At 43.7% G+C, this 18858-nt stretch overlaps 1 protein-coding gene across 2 annotated transcripts in view; it reads left to right on the top strand.

Moving 5' to 3' along the window:
• The window catches only part of ASB7 (ankyrin repeat and SOCS box containing 7), an 88920-nt gene that overhangs the window by 48976 nt on the left and 21086 nt on the right, over nt 1-18858 (top strand). The gene's annotated exons all lie outside the window — the stretch shown is intronic.

The raw sequence follows: 18858 nt of genomic DNA, 5'->3' as shown, positions 1-18858 counted from the left end.
TCACTAGATACACAATATCTGCATGACACTGTGTAAAGTGAATTCATCAGAAATTATAAATCTTAAAAGCCGGTTCACACTACTCCGACTTGGGACACGACTTGTGTGCCCTCAAGTCGCCCCCAAGTCTCTTGTCATCACAAATGCAATGTAAATGAATGAGAGCCGTCTTAATATGCACTACTGAAGTCGCTTCAGACTTCAGAAAAGGTTCCTTCAAGGAGACCTCTATCCGACTTGTGCACATAGGCCAGCAGTCCTTTCGGGTCTCCATCCTGGTTCACGTATATGCAATGTCAGACATCGCATGTAATTCAGATCACACTGCTCTGAAAATCACATGCGATGTCTGTGCGATGTGAATTCAGCCATACAGATTGTATGGCTGAATTTGCATCGGATTCGGACAGAACATGCACAGGACCCTTTTTTGGGTCCGCAGCAGATTCAGATCACGTGATGGTTCAAACCTATAGGATTCGATTCATGTCCCAACTGACAGTTCGCACTGCGATATGCAAACTGATCTGGGGGTGTCTTTAAATCGCATTCCGCTTTAGGTAGTCCTAACCCCCTTACACACCACATTTGGCATGTAATTTTTTTTGGGGGGGGGGGGAGTGGGTACCTAGTTTTGACAGGTACCCGCTCCCACTTTCGCTTGGAGCAGCGCAGCGCCCTGAGCGGAAGTTCTCCTCTCCCCCTCCCTGCAATCTTTTGGGACATGTCAGGGGTCCCAGAAGATTGCCGGCCAATCAAGATGCGCAGTGCGTACCCGGCTGTAAAGCTGCAAGCTGTCACAGCCGGGTGCCCACACCAGTGATGCCGGCGCCGCCGGGATCAGTGGGAGAGGATCGAGGCTTCGGGCGGCCGCATCGCTGGACCGCGGAACAGGTGAGTGTGTGTTTATTAAAAGTCAGCAGCTACACTTTTTGTAGCTGCTGACTTTTAATAAACACAGAAAAGGCTGGAACTCCGCTTTAACTTTGTATTGACACCCCCAGGGATTCGCATATGGCAGTGTGAACTGCCGGCGATTTGAATGCGATGCTGGAACCCGCAGGGTTTCCGCATAGCATATACAGTATGTGAACCGCACTCCCAATTTGTGTATGTCAACACTCCAGCTCTCCAATCCGAGCGGCTGTGGCGGCTTTTAATTACCGGCAGATGATCCCTGGGTGCCGGGGAGGCACCTAAAAATGTGTGTTTTTTAAAACAGCGTTTTAAATAAAGACGGTTTTGCACTATGAAATCCTTTGTTCTTTGTTTTGACCCTTCTCTGCATGCGACTTTTCAACCTGGTTCTGTGTGAGAGGAACAGGACAAGTGAAGAAAAACTAGCTACGTACAGCGGAGCTGTGGAAAGGCTTTTACCAACCTTTTTTTTTGGCATAAGCTAAAAGGGGTCAACTCCATCTGATGAGATTGAACCCATTGGGGTTGGTGCACAACTCACACTGAGTGGATTGATGTGTTGACCAGCACTATACTAGGATGGTTCACTTCAAAATTTCTAGTTTTTTTGTTGTGAATATACATTTTATGAAGGGGATTTGCGCGCTTTTAATATATCCACTTAAAACTGTGACTTGTTCCAGTACTATTAGGCCCCTTTCACACAGGCGGACCGTTCAGATCCGCCTGTCCGTTTTTTTGGCGGATCTGAATGGTCCCCCCATGCATCTCTATGGGGGATCCGATGTCAGCGGAGACATGTCCGCTGACACCCGATCCGTCAAATCTGGACGGATTGGAAACCCTATTTTCCATTCGTCCAGCGGATCGGATCGGATGAGAACGGACCGACGGTCCGTTCCCATCCGATTTCCCCCATAGAGATGCATGGGGACCTGACAGCTGTGTCTCCACACACTGCGCGGAGACACAGCTGTCAACCTCCTGCTCAGTGGGGGATCGACGGCTCGATCCCCCGCTGAGAAGAACAGAATGTTTATTTTATTTCCAAAATGCCCCAGTAACTGCAAAACACGGGGCCCTCTGTTATGCAGATTTCAGCTTGCCTGGTTGAACTCTGTCTTTGATAATACAATGAAAACAGTGCTATTGTTAGTAAGATAATATCAAAAAAAGCTGAAAACACACTAGGAGATATATTCCATAGAGAAAAAATGTGTAAAAAAAAAAAAAACAGGTTACGCTAATTCATAAATGTCAAAATTCAGACATTAATATAAAAAATATATTAATAATATTATAAAAATTAATATTAATATATAATATATTAATATTAAAAATATTATAATTAATATTAATATATTCATATAATATAATTAATTTAATATATTAAAAATTAATATAAAAATCCCCACAATTCATATTGGGCAAATAAAAACATGTCAATTAAACTTGTGCAAATGAATTAAGTGCCACGAACAATTGTGCAAATAAAGTCTCACAGTTCTTATATGGTGGGGAAAATAATTATTTGATCCACTGCAGATTCTATAATATTTATCATAGGTGTATTTTAACCAGTTCCCTACCGGCGCATAGTAATATGACGCCGGCAGGAACACTCCGTCCCTCTGGGCAGACGCCATATGACTTCCGCCCGTTCTCGCCGCTACTGCGCGCCCCCGGGGGTGCACAGCGATCGGGGATGAGGCATGTCGCTCGGACACAGCCCATCCCTGATCAGTGTAAAGAGCCAATAAAATTTGTCTCTTTACCACGTGACTGGCTGTGTCCAATCACAGCCAGTCACAGAATGTAAACAAGCCGCAGTAACTAGCTGTTAACGGGCTCTTCTCCTCACACACCGATCCTGTGTGAGGAGGAGATTGCCTGTAACAGCTAGTTACCGCTTACAGTGCACACTAAAACACACTGATTGCCCACCAATATAGAGGACCTGTCACCAGCCTATGGGAGTATCCAAGTACCTGTCATCAGAGTACCTGTCTGCAGCCCTTCAGAGTACCTGAGTACCTATCTGCAGCCCATCAGGGTACCCGATTACCTATCTGCAGCCCATCAGATTACCCGAGTATCTCTCTCCAGCCCATCAGAATACCCAAGTACCTCTGCAGCCCATCAGAGTACCCAAGTACCTTTCTGAAGCCAAACAGTGTACCCAAGTACCTGTCTGCAGCCCATCAGAGTACCTGAGTACCTATCTGCAGCCCATGCCTCATAGATTATGTGTTGGGGTGTTTGCTTTCCAAAATGGGATCATTTGGTGGGCATTTCCATTGTCCCGGTGCTCCAGGGCCTTCAAAAGTGTGATAGGTTGTAAAAAAATTAGATGTGTAATTTGTGTTACTAGAACATCTGAAGGTGCTACTTGGATGTTGGACCTCTGTATGTGGCCAGGCTGTGTAAAAGTCTCACATATGTGGTATCGCCATACTCAGGAGTAGTAGCAGAATGTATTTTGGGGTGTCATTTTTGCTATGTACATGCTATTTGTTAGAAATATCTTATAAATTGACAACTTTATGTAATAAAAAATAGGTTTTCATTTTCTTTCCACATTTTCCAAAAACTTGTGGAAAATAATGACATGTTTAAAAGACTCATAATGCCTCATAGAAAAATACGTTGGGGTGTTTTTTTTCCAAAATGGGGTCATTTTGTGGGTAATTCCATTGCCCTGGTGCTCCAGGGCCTTCAAAAGTGTGATAGGTCGTTAGGAAATTATATGTGTAATTAATTTATGTTCGTAGAACACCTGACAGTGCTCCTTGCATGTTGGGCCTCTGTATGTGGCCATGCTGTGTAAAAGTCTCACATATGGGGTAAGGTCATACTCAGGAGGAGTAGCAGAATGTATTTTGGGGTGTAATTGCAAGTATGCATATACTGTGTGTGAGAAATTACTTGTTATTATGACAATTTTATGTATAAAAAAATATATATTTTTTCATTTTCCCAAGAATCGTGGGTAAAATTTATAACTTAAAAAAACTCACCATGCCTCTTACTAAATACCCTGGAATGTCTACTTTCCAATTCCTAATTTGGGGGGTATTTGTACTGTCCTGACATTTCAGGGCCTCAAGAAATGAGATAGGCCGTGGGTACATTAGGTGTGATTATGTGTGATCAATTTTCAATGATTGGCGCCATAGCTTGTAGACTCTATAACTTTTACACAGACTAAATAATATCCACTAATTTGGGTTATTTTTACCAAAGATATGTAGCAGTATACATGTTGGCCCTAATTCGTGAAAAGAAATTACTTATTTGCAAAATTTCATAATAGAAACTAAAACAAAATGTTTTTGTTTTTTTCAAAATTTTTTCTATTTTTGCTCTTTTTTCACTTAAATCGCAAAAAATAAAAAACCTAGTGGTGATTAAAGAAAGCTCTATTTGTGTGAGAAGAAATTATTAAAAATTTGATTAGGTACAGCGTTGCATGACTGAGTAATTATCATTCAAAGTGTGACAGCGCTGAAAGCTGAAAATTTGTCTGGGCAGGAAGGGGGTGAAAGTGCCTGGTATTGAAGTGGTTAAATGATTGAGACAGAATATCAACCAAAAATCCAGAAAAAAACACGATACAAATGTCATAAATTGTGTTGCAGTTCAGTGAGTAAAATAAGTATTTGATCCCCAAGCAAAACATGACTTAGTACTTGGTGGAGAAACCCTTGTTGGCAAGCACAGAGGTAAGATGTTTCTTGTAGTTGGTTACCAGGTTTGCACACATCTCAGGAGAGATTTTGGTTCACTCTTCTTTACAGATGTTCTCTAAATCCTTAAGGTTTCTTGGCTGTCGCTTGGCAACTCGAAGTTTCAGCTCCATCCATCTATTTTCTATAGGATTAACGTCTTGAGACTGGCTAGTCCACTCCATGACCTTAACCACTTGCCGACCGCCGCAAGTACATATACGGCGGCGGTCAGCCCCTCACAGGCAAAGTGACGTAGGGGTACGTCACTAGCCTGTGAGGCTCTGGGGAGCGAGCGCACGCCGCCGGATGCACGCTGCCGCTTGGTCACGGACCCCCCCCCCCCCCCCCCCCGCGTGTGTGACCGGCGGACCCGGTGTCCGCCGGGCACTCGCGATCGTCCGTTACACTGGGAGAAAGGCAGGCGGCTAATGTAAACAAAGCCGCCTGTCCTTCTCCCCTGTGTATTAAGAATGGTGATCATACGGTTCTACTATGTAGGACCGTTGATCACTGTTCTTACACCTCAAGCCACATCCAATCACAGTTAGAAGTACGCCCCTAGGGACACACTTAACCCCTCCCTCTCAAAAAAATAGTTAACCAATTCACTGCCAGTGTCATTTTACAGTAACCGTGCATATGTATAGCACTGATTACTGCAGTAATGTCACTGGTAACCCCAAAATTGTCAAAAATGTCAGTCCGATCTGTCCGCCGCAATGTCACAGTCCCGCAAAAAAAAATAGCAGATCGCCACTATTACGCGTTAAAAAAAAAAACAACAAAAATGACAAAAATCTTTCCCTTAGTTAGTAAACGCAATAACTTTTGTGCAAACCAATCAAAATACGCTTTTTGCAATTTTTTTTTTACCAAACATATGTAGCAGAAAACAAATTGGCCTAAAATGTTAAAAAATTTTGATTTTTACATTTTTTTGGGGGGGGGAATTTCATATAAAAAAATGTGAAAAATATTGTTATTTTTTGCAAAATTTACGCTCTTTTTTTTTGTTTATAGCGCATGATCAAAAAATTGCACAGGTGATCAAATACCACCAAAAGAAAGCTCTGTTTGTGGGAAAAAAAGGACGTCAAATTCGTTTAGGTACAGCGTCGCACGACTGCGCATTTGTCCGTTAAAGTCACGCAGTGCCGAATCGCAAAATAGGCCCTGGTCAGGAAGGGGGTAAAATCTTCCAGGGCTTAAGTGGTTAATGTGCTTATACTTGAGCCACTCCTTTGTTGCCTTGGCAGCATGTTTTGGGTCACTGTCATGCTGAAAGACCCATCCACAACCCATCTTCAGTGTTCTGGCTGACTGAAAAAGGTTCTCATCCAAGATTTTACAATACATGGCCCTGTCCGTTGGCCCCTCAACTCAGCAAAGTTGGCCTGTACCTATAGCAGACAAAAACCCCCAAAGCCTAAAGTTTCCACCTCATGCTTGACTGTAGGGATGCTGTTCTTAGGGTTATACTCAGCATTTTTCTTCCTCCTAATACCGTGAGTCGAGTTAATGCCAAAAAGCTCAATTTTGGTCTCTGAAATTTGCCAGTGAACATCTAACTGATTCAGAGAAGGGTTGGAAGAAAGTGTTGTGGTCAAATGAGACCAAAATTAAGCTCTTTGGCATTAACTTGACTGACTGACTGACTATGACCCTCAGAACAGCATCACTACAGTCAAGCACTGTAGTGGAAACATTATGCTTTGGGGCTCTTTCTCTGCTAAAGGTACAGACCGACTTTGCCGTGTTGAGGGGCCAATGGATGGAGCCATGTATTGTAAAATCTTGGATGAGAACCTTCTTCCCTCAGCCAGAACACTGAAGATGGGTCGTGGATGGGTCTTCCAGCATGACAATGACCCAAAAACATACCGCCAAGGCAACAAAGGAGTGGCTCAAGAAAAAAGACATTAAGGTCCAGACCCTAATCCTATAAAAATTAATGGAGGGAGCTGAAACTTCTAGTTGCCAAGCGACAACCAAGAAACCTTAAGAAGTTTTCAGAAGAACTGTTAAGAAGAGTGGACCAAAATCCCTCCTGAGATGTGTGCAAACCTGGTCACCAACTACAAGAAATGTCTTACCTCTGTGCTTGCCAACAAGGGTTTCTCCACCAAGTACTAAGTCATGTTTTGCTTGGGGTTCAAATATTATTTTACTCACTGAACTGCATTCTAATTTACAACATTTCTATCTTGTGTTTTTTCTGGATTTTGGTTGATATTCTGTTTCTATCATTTAAAATACACCTATGATAAAAAATTATAGACCCTTAATTTCTTTGTAAGTGGGCAAACTTACAAAATCTGCAAGGGATCAAATACTTATTTTCCCCACTGTAAACAGAACGTGATTCATAGAATTCCCATAGGTAATCAGGTGAACGCCCACAATACGCAAGAACTTTCACCCAAAACTCTTGATATAGGTGTCGAAATAAGACAAAGCCTCCACCAAATTGTAGCAAAATGCAGGCTTACCAAATGCATATGGCCCCCTAGTTATAGGGAAGTTATAAATGACACAAATAATGGTGTTCTGTATTAACCACTTCTCTCCCACTCCTTTTCTGGATCCACAGATCACTTGGTTCAGCTGGGATCCCCGCATCCAGCCATCTGCCACATTAATTCAGTAACAGAACAGGGGCAAACCCATATAGTGTAAAACTAAAAAACAATTGTGGATTGTAAAAACCACATTCAAGCCGGGAAATAAATTCCGGGTAACTTCCGGTTACGCGATGACGCCATCAGCCGGCTCCCACCCTACTCGTTTTGTCATATATGACGTCTTCTGGGACATCTAAAAAGTATCTATAAAAGTGTTGGTTTTACACTAAAAGCATCTATAAAAGTGTTTAATTGCACGAGATTAATTGTGGGAACATTATTTATATATTTATATTGATGTTTGATTTATGATTTTTTTAAATGTATGAATTAGTGCAACACTGTGGATGGAGGACTCTGCACTGCCAGCTTATTGTATTCAGGCAACAGTCACACCTGCAGCTGCCTCAGTACCCGCACAGTCACTGTACTTGATAGGATGCAGTCACTGTTTGGCTGCAAATTTTTAAACTGTCACATTCAAATTTTATATTGACTTTTCTTGCGCCGAATGGTGCTTCCAGAGCCACCCACGGCTCAAATTTCGGCTAATTTAGCACTAAACTGCCAAAAGTCAAGCCATTAATTCCTCTTATATTAAATTGTACTGTAACTGTAATGTCTGCCCTCATGTTGTAAAGTGCTTTGCAAATTGTTGGCGCTATATAAATCCTGTAAACTTCTGGGGAACAGCGAGATCCCTCGGAAGTTTGGTGCCCCTCCTTTATCCCCCACCCACCACCAGGCCCTTTATGGTACTTTTCCACTGCAAGTACTGGCTCGGCTCTACTCGGCCCTGCTTGGCCCGGTTTGCTTTTCCACTGCTGGTACCGCATGGTACGGTGTTGGAACGGTTTGGTTTGGTATGGTTTGCTTTTCCACTAAAGTAGTACTAAAGTTAAGTGGGTGGGATAACAACGATTCTCTGACCAATCAGTGGCTAGTAGTGACTGCATGCAAAGGATTGTGGGATATGGTACCGGTATGGTACCTCTTGGAACCACAATCGAGGTGGTACTGTTTTAGAGAGCCGTACCGTTCGGTTCCATGCAGTGGAAAAGCGCCGCCGTACCGTACCGAACCGTTCCTACACCGTACCATGCGGTACCAGCAGTGGAAAAGCACAAAAGCAAGCCGAACCGTTCGGTTCCATGCAGTGGAAAAGCCCCATTAGAAAGCACAGTAGGGAGTCGACTGTAAAGCTGCAAGGCTTCACTGCCGGTTTCCCTTGGAAGCAGTGGTGGTGGCAGCACACGAGAGCGGATGTAAAAATCCACTGGGGTGTTGACATCGCGGGCTCCCTGGACAGGTAAGTGTCCTAATGTTCAAAGTCAGCAGCTACAGTATTTGTAGCTGCTGACTTTTAATTTTTTCTGAAGGAGGCTGGACCTCCTCTTTAAGCTGTCGGCACTGGGGTTCTACATCATTGATGGAACCATGACTACCAACATGTACTGTGACATACTGAAGCAGAGCATGATCCGCTCCCTTCAGAGACTGGGCTGCAGGGCAGTATTCCAACATAATGACCCCAAACACACCTCCAAGACGACCACTGCCTTGCTAAAGAAGCTGAGGGTAAAGGTGATGGACTGGCCAAGCATGTCTCCAGACCTAAACCCTATTGAGCATCTGCGGGGCATCCTCAAACAGAAGGTGGAGGAGCGCAAGGTCTCTAACATCCACCAGTTTCATGATGTCATCATGGAGGAGTGGAAGAGGACTCCAGTGGCAACCTGTGAAGCTCTGGTGAACTCCATACCCAAGAGGGTTAAGGCAGTGCTGGAAAATAATGGTGATCACACAAAATATTGACACTTTGGGCCCAATTTGGACATTTTCAGTTAGGGGTGTACTCATTTTTGTTGCCAGGGGTTTAGACATTATTGGCTGTGTATTGAGTTATTTTGAGGTGACAGTAAATTTACACTATTATACAAGCTGTACACTCACTACTTTACATTGTAGCAAAGTGTCATTTCTTCAGTGTTTTCACATGAAAAGATATAAAAAAATAATTACAAAAATGTGAGGGGTGTACTCACTTTTGTGAGATATTGTACTGTGCCAGTGTCCAAATATATATGGACCTATCTGTATGAATGGAGGATGTGCAGATAATTGAAAGGTCCTTGTTCTCTATTCATTGATTACATTTCATTCATAGAAGCTGTAGTTACAGCTTGGATGAATGGTGGAGATGGATTTGTTCCCGTTACAGCTCCCTAAGTTCTAATAACCCCCAGTGCACTGGAAGATTAGGCAGCAGTGGCAGGGAAAGGGGCATCTGAGGATGAAGATTTCACCTAATTGAGGAGACAGGAGCACAATGGACACCTCACACTGATGGTAAGTAACGTTCCTTGTGCTTATTTTTATTTTTTACTAAACCTATGCTAAGGGTTTCAGCAAGTGTAGCCGTAAGTTTTCCTGTTTAAAGGAGCACTCAAGATTCATCTAAAACCGTAATAGACATTTGTATTACCATGTTCTAAGTGCCTGCAAATTTTTTGTAGTAAAATTATTTTGTTGTCAAAATTAGAGTCATGACTCTGAGAGCCAGTCCACACTAGCGCGACTTGTCAGGCGACTTGTCAGCCTGACAAGTCGCGCTCCCTCGCGGTCCATTGACTGCTACAGGACCCGTTCTAATAGGAGCGACACAAGTCGCTCCGACTTAGAAAAAGGGTCCTGTACTACTTCGGGGCGACTTGCATAGACTTCCATTATGTGAAGTCCCTGCAAGTCGCTCCGAAGTCGTGGTGCATGGGAATGCACAAGTTGCCCCCGAAGTAGTAAGGAGTCGTGCCGCCTTAGTGTGAACCGACTGAGTAGATGACGGAAGGGAGTTTTGTGGCTTTCAGTAACCTTGTATCTGAAGTTTATGTTTACACTCTGTTGATGTTAAATATTGTATGCTTGGTAATGCACAGAATCATCCAGTGGCAGTAGAGATTCTGTAGGTTTCATCTTTTTTGTTTTATTCACACCTACTTGCAAATGTATCTCAAAAGTCTTAAAACCAATCACAGAAAGGCATCTAGCATAATCAGAAGGCAGCTAACAATGGCAGTCCCTATCCTTCAGGTTTTGAACAATTAAAAAATACATACTCACCTAGGTGACTGCAGCATCGTCGCAATGGCTACATATGTTCCCGCCGCCTCTCCCTCGAGAACTGTGAGCGATCAAAGACTGCTGATCGCTCCGTTTTTGGTCTTCAGGGAGCAGAGAGCTGATGACGATCGCTGGACTGTGGAGGGTGTGGGAGAGGCTGGCTCAGGCTCTCAGTAGTGCACTGAGAGGCTGAATCAGCTGCCAGTCAGGCATCTGGGCGAATCCCGACATTAGCCGGTCCGTAAGTAGTTAAGCAAACTCTGAAAGCTGTGAGGGAACAATGAAAACCTCTAGATTTTTAGAGAGACTTGGATATTTCCATTCTTGCGTGTTTGATTTTCACCATTTCGCAAAAACTCGCAATCTAAAATTTACAAATAGTGGTTATTTATTAACCCCCATACAGGTTAGCTTTTATATTGAGTAGGAATTTTGTAAAATGGGCTGTGTTTTTATCTGCTAATAATGATTTTAGTGTATTTTTAGCGTAAATACTATATTAATTAATATTTGCACAAATATCATTGTGCCCTAAAAATCAGTAGCACCTTGTTTTGTATTCTACTGGTCATGTGCTTTCAGAAAATATATTTATTTTCTTTAACTAACTCTTAAATGTAAAAATAAAAAAGCAATTGAAAAATTGCAAAAACGGCCTGGCCAGCTAAGTTTAAAAGTGAAGTACAGGGCCTGGCAGCGAAAGGGTTAGGCAGAGGTTGCTTTCAGTGAAAACTGCTTGTCAGTTCAGTCAGTTGATCTAGATACCTAGGCAGTTGAAGCTGTATGCAAATCTCAAGTCTTCCTGGAAGTGTTCACCCTTACCTAACCTTTTGATCTTGCCTTACAGTTGAATCTGAAACATTTTAAAGTGTTTTTTTACCCTAAAAAAAATAAATAGAGATCCTGTTTCCTTATAGCAGGTTAAACAGCACAGTGCTTGTGCTGTCTAACCTGCCTCTCTGGAAACTGTAAAAAATCTGGCTGATCCTGCCACTTCCTGTGTCCCCCTCTGTGTGCTGACCACGATAATCATGGCTGCTGAGCCCTGACCACCATGGTCTTCCTGCCTGCCTCTGTCATCTGCTGTGTCTCTGTCTCCGCAACCCCCCCTGCTGCTGTTAATAATAAAGTAAAATGTCACTGCCAGTCCCTCTCTTTTAAGCTCCTATCCTGCACTGTATAAGTGTTTGTAAGAAGCGAAGCCTCTAAATACCTTTTTGTGAAGTAGCTTCAGGCCGGTCATGTGACTCCCAGCTGCTCTGATACTACAATCTAGGGCTACAGCAGGAGGAGCCGAGCGGCTAGCTTGGCGGTCACTTGACTCCCGGCTAACGTCTGAGGGAGAGCTCGGCACCTCCTGCTGTAGCCCTGGATAGTAGTTGCAGAGCGGCTGGGAGTCACGTGACTGGTCTGAAGATACATCACAAAAAGGTATTTGGAGGCTTTGTTTCCTACAAACACTTATACAGTGCAGGATGGGAGCTTGAAGGAGAGGGGCTGGCATCAAGGCATAATTCAGGGTTATAAACTAGGGATCGACCGATTATCGGCAAAGCCAATATATCGAGGGCCTATATGCACTTTCCCCGATATATGGGAATCGGCCCCGGAGGTTACAGATATTGCCGATATTTCGGGAAAGTGCAGCTAGAGGCATCACCCCGGTACCAGCGCCCATAGCGGAGGGTTGTCTGTCTTGTAATGACAACCGATGCGGCTGAGAAGCTGCTCGTCTGTCATTACAAGGAGTGAGAGGGGATGTCTCCCCCGACCCCCCCCCCCCCTCCCGATACCAATATGCATTGGCCAAAATATCGGTATCGGCAACGAAAAACAGATATCGGTCGATCACTATTACAAACCCATTAGCAACCAAGCTAAACAGCCACACTATGCAAACTGTAATAGAGATTGTTGTACTATAACTGCAAAGACAGATTTGGTCTTACTATTGCAACTACGGTACTCTCAAAAACATTGCTACCCTGTTACTGCAATGCATTTTTACAGTGGGGGGTAATTTTCTCCATATGCAGGAGAAGTTTAACAAAAAGATATAGATGTTATTTTCATGTTGGCTTTCAGCACCAAAAACCTATTTACAGTGCCTTGAAAAAGTATTCATACCCCTTTAAATTTTCCAAATTTTGTCATGTTACAACCAAAAAGGTAAATGTATTTTATTTCGATTATATGTGATAGACCGAGACAAAGTGGCACATAATTGCGAAGCCCCCCTGAGTCAATACTTTGTAGAACCGCCTTTCACTGCAATTACAGCTGCAAGTCTTTTTGGGGATGTCTCTACCAGCTTTGCACATCCAGAGAGGGACATTTTTGCCCATTCTTCTTTGCAGAATAGCTCAAGCTCTGTCAGATTGGATGGAGAGCGTCTACCATGTCTTGGTAGGTTTTCAGTTGTGCCCATACTCTTTCCAGTTCTTTTTCCGATGATGGATTGAACAGTGCTCCGTGAGATGTTCAAAGCTTGGGATATTTTTGTATAACCTCACCCTGCTTTAAACTTTTTCACAACTTTATCCCTGACCTGTCTGGTGTGTTCCTTGCCCTTCATGATGCCGTTTGTTCACTAAGGTTTTCTAACAAACCTCTGAGGGCTTCACAGAACAGCTGTATTTATAATGAGATTAAATTACACACAGATGGATTCTATTTACTAATTAGGTGAATTCTGAAGGAAATTGGTTCCACTAGATTTTAGTTAGGGGTATCAGAGTAAAGGGGACTAAATACAAATGCACGCCGCACTTTTCACATATTTATTTGTAAAAAATGTTGAAAACTATTTATCATTTTCCTTCCACTTCACAATTTTGTGCCACTTTGTGTCGGCCTATCACATAAAATCCCAATAAAATACATGTATATTTTTGGTTGTAACATGACAAAATGTGGACAATTTCAAGGGGTATGAATACTTTTTGAAGGCACTGTGTGTGTGTGTGTGTGTGTGTGTGTGTGTGTGTATATATATATATATATATATATATATATATATATATATATATATAAATATTATACAGTTTCTCACAAAAGTTAGTAAGTACACCCCTCACATTTTTGTAAATATTTTATTCTATCTTTTGATGTGACAACACTGAAGAAATGACACTTTGCTACAATGTAAAGTAGTGAGTGTACAGCTTGTATAACAGTGTAAATTTGCTGTCCCCTCAAATAACTCAACACACAGCCATTAACTGGTTGCCGCCGCCCCCTGCAGATATACTGTGGCAGGCAGCCGCTCCCAGGCAAATCGCTGTACATGTACGGCGCTCGCTCCGGGGAGTCTAGGGGGCGAGCGCGCGCCTCCGGCGGCACGCTCCCACCCCCGCTCGTCAGCGGGGGAGCAGATGCCTGTGTCAGGTGGCCCTGATTGCTGCCTGACACCGCGATCGTTCCCCGCTGAGAGAAAAGGACGGTCGGCTGTTGTAAACACAGCCGACCGTCCTTCTCCCTGGGATGATCATGGAGATCACGTGATCGTGCTATATAGGATCACACATCTCTATGATCATTTCAGAAGTCACGCCCCCCCCCCCACAGTTAGAATCACTCCCCTGGGCTCACATTTAACCCTTTGATCACCAACAGGGTTAACCCCTTCCCTGCCAATGGCATTATTACAGTAACAGTGCATATTTTTAGCACTGATTACTGTAGTAATGTCACTGGTACCCCCAAAAATGTCGGGCGTCCGACCTGTCCGCCGCAATGTCCCAGTCCCGCAAAAAATCGCAGATCGCCGCCATTACTAGTAAAAAAAAAATTAAAAATAATAAAAATTACATAAATCTTTCCTGTAGTTAGTAGAATTAATTATGTAGCAGAAAACAAATTGGCCTAAAATGTTAAAAAATTTAGATTTTTTAATTTTTTTTTTTTTTTGGAATGTCATATAGCAGAATTTGAAAAATATTGTTTTGTTTTTTTTTTTTTTCAAAATTGTCGCATTTTTTTTGTTTGTAGCACAAAAAATAAAAATCGCACAGGTGATCAAATACCACCAAAAGAAAGCTCTTTGTGGGAAAAAAAGGACGTAAATTTTATTTGGGTACAGCGTCGCACGACCACGCAATTGTCCGTTAAAGTAACGCAGTGCCGAATCGCAAAATAGGGCCTGGACAGGAAGGGGGTAAAATCTTCCGGGGCTGAAGTGGTTAATATCTAAACCGCTGACAATAAAAGTGAGTACACCCCATAAGTAAAAATGTCCAAATTGGGCCCAAAGTGTCAATATTTTGTGTGGCCGCCATTATTTTCCAGCACTGCCTTAACCCTCTTGGGCATGGAGTTCACCAGAGCTTCACAGGTTGCCACTGGAGTCCTCTTCCACTCCTCCATGATGACATCACAGAGCTGGTGGATGTTAGAGACCTTGCGCTCCTCCACCTTCCGTTTGAGGATGCCCCACAGATGCTCAATAGGATTTAGGTCTGGAGACATGCTTGGCCAGTCCATCACCTTTACCCTCAGCTTCTTTAGCAAGGCAGTGGTTGTCTTGGAGATGTGTTTGGGGTCCTTATCATGTTAGAATACTGCCCTGCTGCCCAGTCTCTGAAGGGAGGGGATCATGCTCTGCTTCAGTATGTCATAGTACATGTTGGCATTCATGGTTCCCTCAATAAACTGTACCTCCCCAGTGCCGGCAGAACTCATGCAGCCCCAGACCATGACACTCCCACCACCATGCCTGACTGTAGGCAAGACACACTTGTCTTTGTACTCCTCACCTGGTTGCCTCCACACACGCTTGACACCATCTGAACCAAATAAGTTTACCTTGGTCTCATCAGACCACAGGACATGGTTCCAGTAATCCATGTCCTTAGTCTGCTTGTCTTCAGCAAACTGTTTGCGGGCTTTCTTGTGCATCATCTTTAGAAGAGGCTTCCTTCTGGGACGACAGCCATGCAGACCAATTTGATGCAGTGTGCGGTGTATGGTCTGATCACTGATAGGCTGAACCCCCACCCCTTCAACCTCTGCAGCAATGCTGGCAGAACTCTATTACATCTATTTCCCCCAAAAAAAACCTCTGGATATGAGGCTGAGCATGTGCACTCAAACTTCTTTGGTCGACCATGGCAAGGCCTGTTCTGAGTGGAACCTGTCCTGTTAAACTGCTGTATGGTCTTGGTCACAGTCCTGCAGCTCAGTTTCTGGGTCTTGGCAATCTTCTTATAGTCTAGGCCATCTTAGATCCAGTGCAGAGGTGAACCTCTATAGAATACAGAACTGATCAGAAGATCAAGAAAAATTAAAAAAAAAAAATAATTCACTTTCACCTGAAGAGAGACAGTGGTTTACTCTTCATAGGGCACGTTGTCATTTTTTTTATATAAAATTATTTTTTTTCTTGATCTTCTGATCACTTCTCTATTCTATAGAGGTTCACCTCTGCACTGGATCTTCACTTTAATTATTCAGCTAATTGTTGATCACTTCTTAGATCACTTAAGCACTTTTCTGGGATATCATTATCTATTCTTATTTCTTACACAGGATCACTTAATGTTTCACTATTTGAAGATTATATAGTATTCTTATCATCCAGTATCTTTATTTTTGAAGAGTGTCTAATATCCAACATTCTTGTTACTTCGCTTTACTCAAGAATTGTGGTTTCACCGATTTTTGACTATTTTACGTGGAGTTTTATCCTTTTATTCTTTACATATTCACTGCTGTATGTGCACTTTCACTTTGGCACTTAAGCACTTTAGTCATACTTGAAGATTTTAAAGTATTATTGAGTCATTTTATTTGAATGATATAGATATTTATGGTTCACCGAGTTTAGAATTTCTGCGCTGATTTTTATTTCTTTTTTACATTTATGTTATGTGGTGACTCTACAAAATTGGCTGCAGATTTCTGGTGCTCCATTTGTCTACTTCTGTTACATCCTTATTTCCGTTTCCTTCTCTCTATTTGGTAGCGCTCAGGTTTACCTCTACACTCATCCAGACACCGTTCGGGTATTCTGACAACCAGCACTGGCTGTCATAAAGCAATAGCCTGGCATGGAGATTCATCCATCTGCTCTATTAGCATGGATGGAGGAATCTGTTCGATTACGTGTATGCCAGCTTTATACCTGCTCTGTAGGACTTGCCCTAATAATGTTTTTTTCCATAGCTACTAGTGATTGCTATTCAGATGATAGCCATTTTCTTTGCTTTGATGCCCCAATGCAGATTGCAGGTCACTAAGCACCAATCATTGTATTACTAGGAGACCGAGCATACATGTCTCACTGGCAGGAGGGGGATTAAGTTCTTCAGTTTGGGAGTTTCTGAAGATTATGCAAGCCATTAAATGAAGAACGTCACTTAGCTTGCAGCACGCCAGCGCCGTTCAAAGGACTGTGCCTTTTTAGCATTAAATCTTCATAACTTTGATTTAACGAGGGAAAATAAATCTTTCCCTAAGTGTTGGCAAGACATTGGATGTCTCCATGATGAAGATCGAGTACTGACCAGCGAAATGAGATTCCTTTGAAGAACAGAGAGTCAGGTTTAAAAAGAAACTGCTTTATATAGAGGCCACAAAATGATAAACAGCTTGGATAAGATCACAGTGTTGGGAATAACATAGGATAATAAGCCCGGAGTAATTTGTTCTATATAAAAAGGAATGGGCCATTATTAATACATATCCATGCACTCAGCTGTTTTCTATAGGATGAACAAAAATTATTTAACCCTTTCATTGTAGTTTAGCCCGTGTCTGCAATCTTACAAGGTTGTCGTTGAATCTCCAATATGAAAAATTTGGAACCAAAAAAGGAAAATTAACAACCTAAAGAGGATCTCAGCTCCAGACCCCCCCCCCAAGAAAATTAAAAAAATTAGGTCAGCAGCTACAAATGCTGTAGCTGCTGACTTTTAATATAAGGACCCTTACCTGTCCAGGGATCTAGTGATGCCCTCACCCAAGCTGATTCTTCAATAAGCTAAGGGCAGTGCTGTATTTTGGCCTAGGCCAACAAGGCCCAGGCCTAGGGCGGCACTTTGCAGGGAGACTCTATTGGCCACTGGTTGCTAGAGCCACCTCTCTCACCCCCCCTCTCTCTCTCTCACCCCCCCCTCTCTCTCTCTCACCCCCCCCCCTCTCTCTCTCTCTCACCGCCCCCAACCCTCCCTCTCTCTCTCTCATCCCCCACTCTTATCCCCCTCTCTCTCTCTCTCATCCCCCTCTCTCTCATCTCTCTCACCCCCCCTCTCTCATCCCCCCTCTCTCTTTCATCCCCCCTCTCTCTCTCTCACCCCCCTCTCTCTCTCACCCCCCCTCTCTCTCACCCCCCCCGCTCTCTCTCACCCCCCCCCCCGCTCTCTCTATCACCCCCCCCGCTCTCTCTCTCACCCCCCCCTCTCTCTCTCTCACCCCTCCTCTCTCTCTCTCTCTCACCCCCCCTTTCTCTCATCCCCCCTCTCTCTCACCCCCCTCTCTCTCTCTCACCCCCCCTCTCTCTCTCTCTCACCCCCCCTCTCTCTCTCTCTCTCACCCCCCCCCCTCTCTCTCTCTCTCACCCCCCCCCCTCTCTCTCTCTCTCACCCCCCCTCTCTCTCATCCCCCCTTTCTCTCTCTCATCCCCCCTCTCTCTCTCAATCCCCCCTCTCTCATCTCCCCTCACCCGCTCCCCTCTCTCTCTCTCTCTCTCCCTCACCCGCTCCCCTCTCTCTCTCTCTCCCTCACCCACCCCGACTCTCATGAGATCTCAGGGGTTCATGCTGGGACTTGTAGTCCTTCAATCTTGGAGGGAGTCGCATCCGTTAAAAAAGGAGTGGCGCAAATTTACATAGGAGGTGGAGGGGGGCGCCCAATTTTAGTCTTGCCTAGGGCAGCACAAAACCAAAATACACCACTGGCTAAGGGTGCAGAGGCCGCCATCTTCACTACTAAGGGAAACCAGCAATGAAGTCTTCAGGCATCACAGCCAGTTTTTATACTGCAAATGCACGAGTCGTGCTGCGCTTTCTGAATGATGCCACGGTCTTCTGGGACCTGTGTTTGTGTCCCAGAAGGCAGCGGGGGAGGAGGGGCCGGACAAACTCGTAGATCGCCACGGCAATCTGACCCGGAAGTGGTAGCAGGTACCTGTCAAAACCAGCTACCCACTCCCCCCCCCCCCCCCCACACAAATGTGGCAGTGAAAGGACCTCACACACTACAGTAAAACACTGGCTAGGCACACAGTTAACACTTTGATTGCCCATAATGTTTAACCTCTTTCCAGCCAGTGTCATTAGTACAGTGACAGTGCATATTTTTAGCACTGATCACTGTGTTAGTGTCACTGGTCCCCTCAAAAGTGTTAGTGTCAGAATCTCTACTGCAATTTCACAGTCCAGCTATAAGTCACCGGTCGCCGCCATTACTAATAAAAATAAATAAATCTATCCCATAGTTTGTAGACGCTATAAATTTTGCGCAAACCAATCAATATA

The sequence above is a fragment of the Pelophylax lessonae genome (genome assembly GCF_965119305.1).
Source record: "Pelophylax lessonae genome assembly, chromosome: 4".
NCBI lineage: Eukaryota > Metazoa > Chordata > Amphibia > Anura > Ranidae > Pelophylax > Pelophylax lessonae.
Note: the sequence above shows the minus strand (reverse complement) of the source record. Positions and strands in the feature narration are given on the sequence as shown.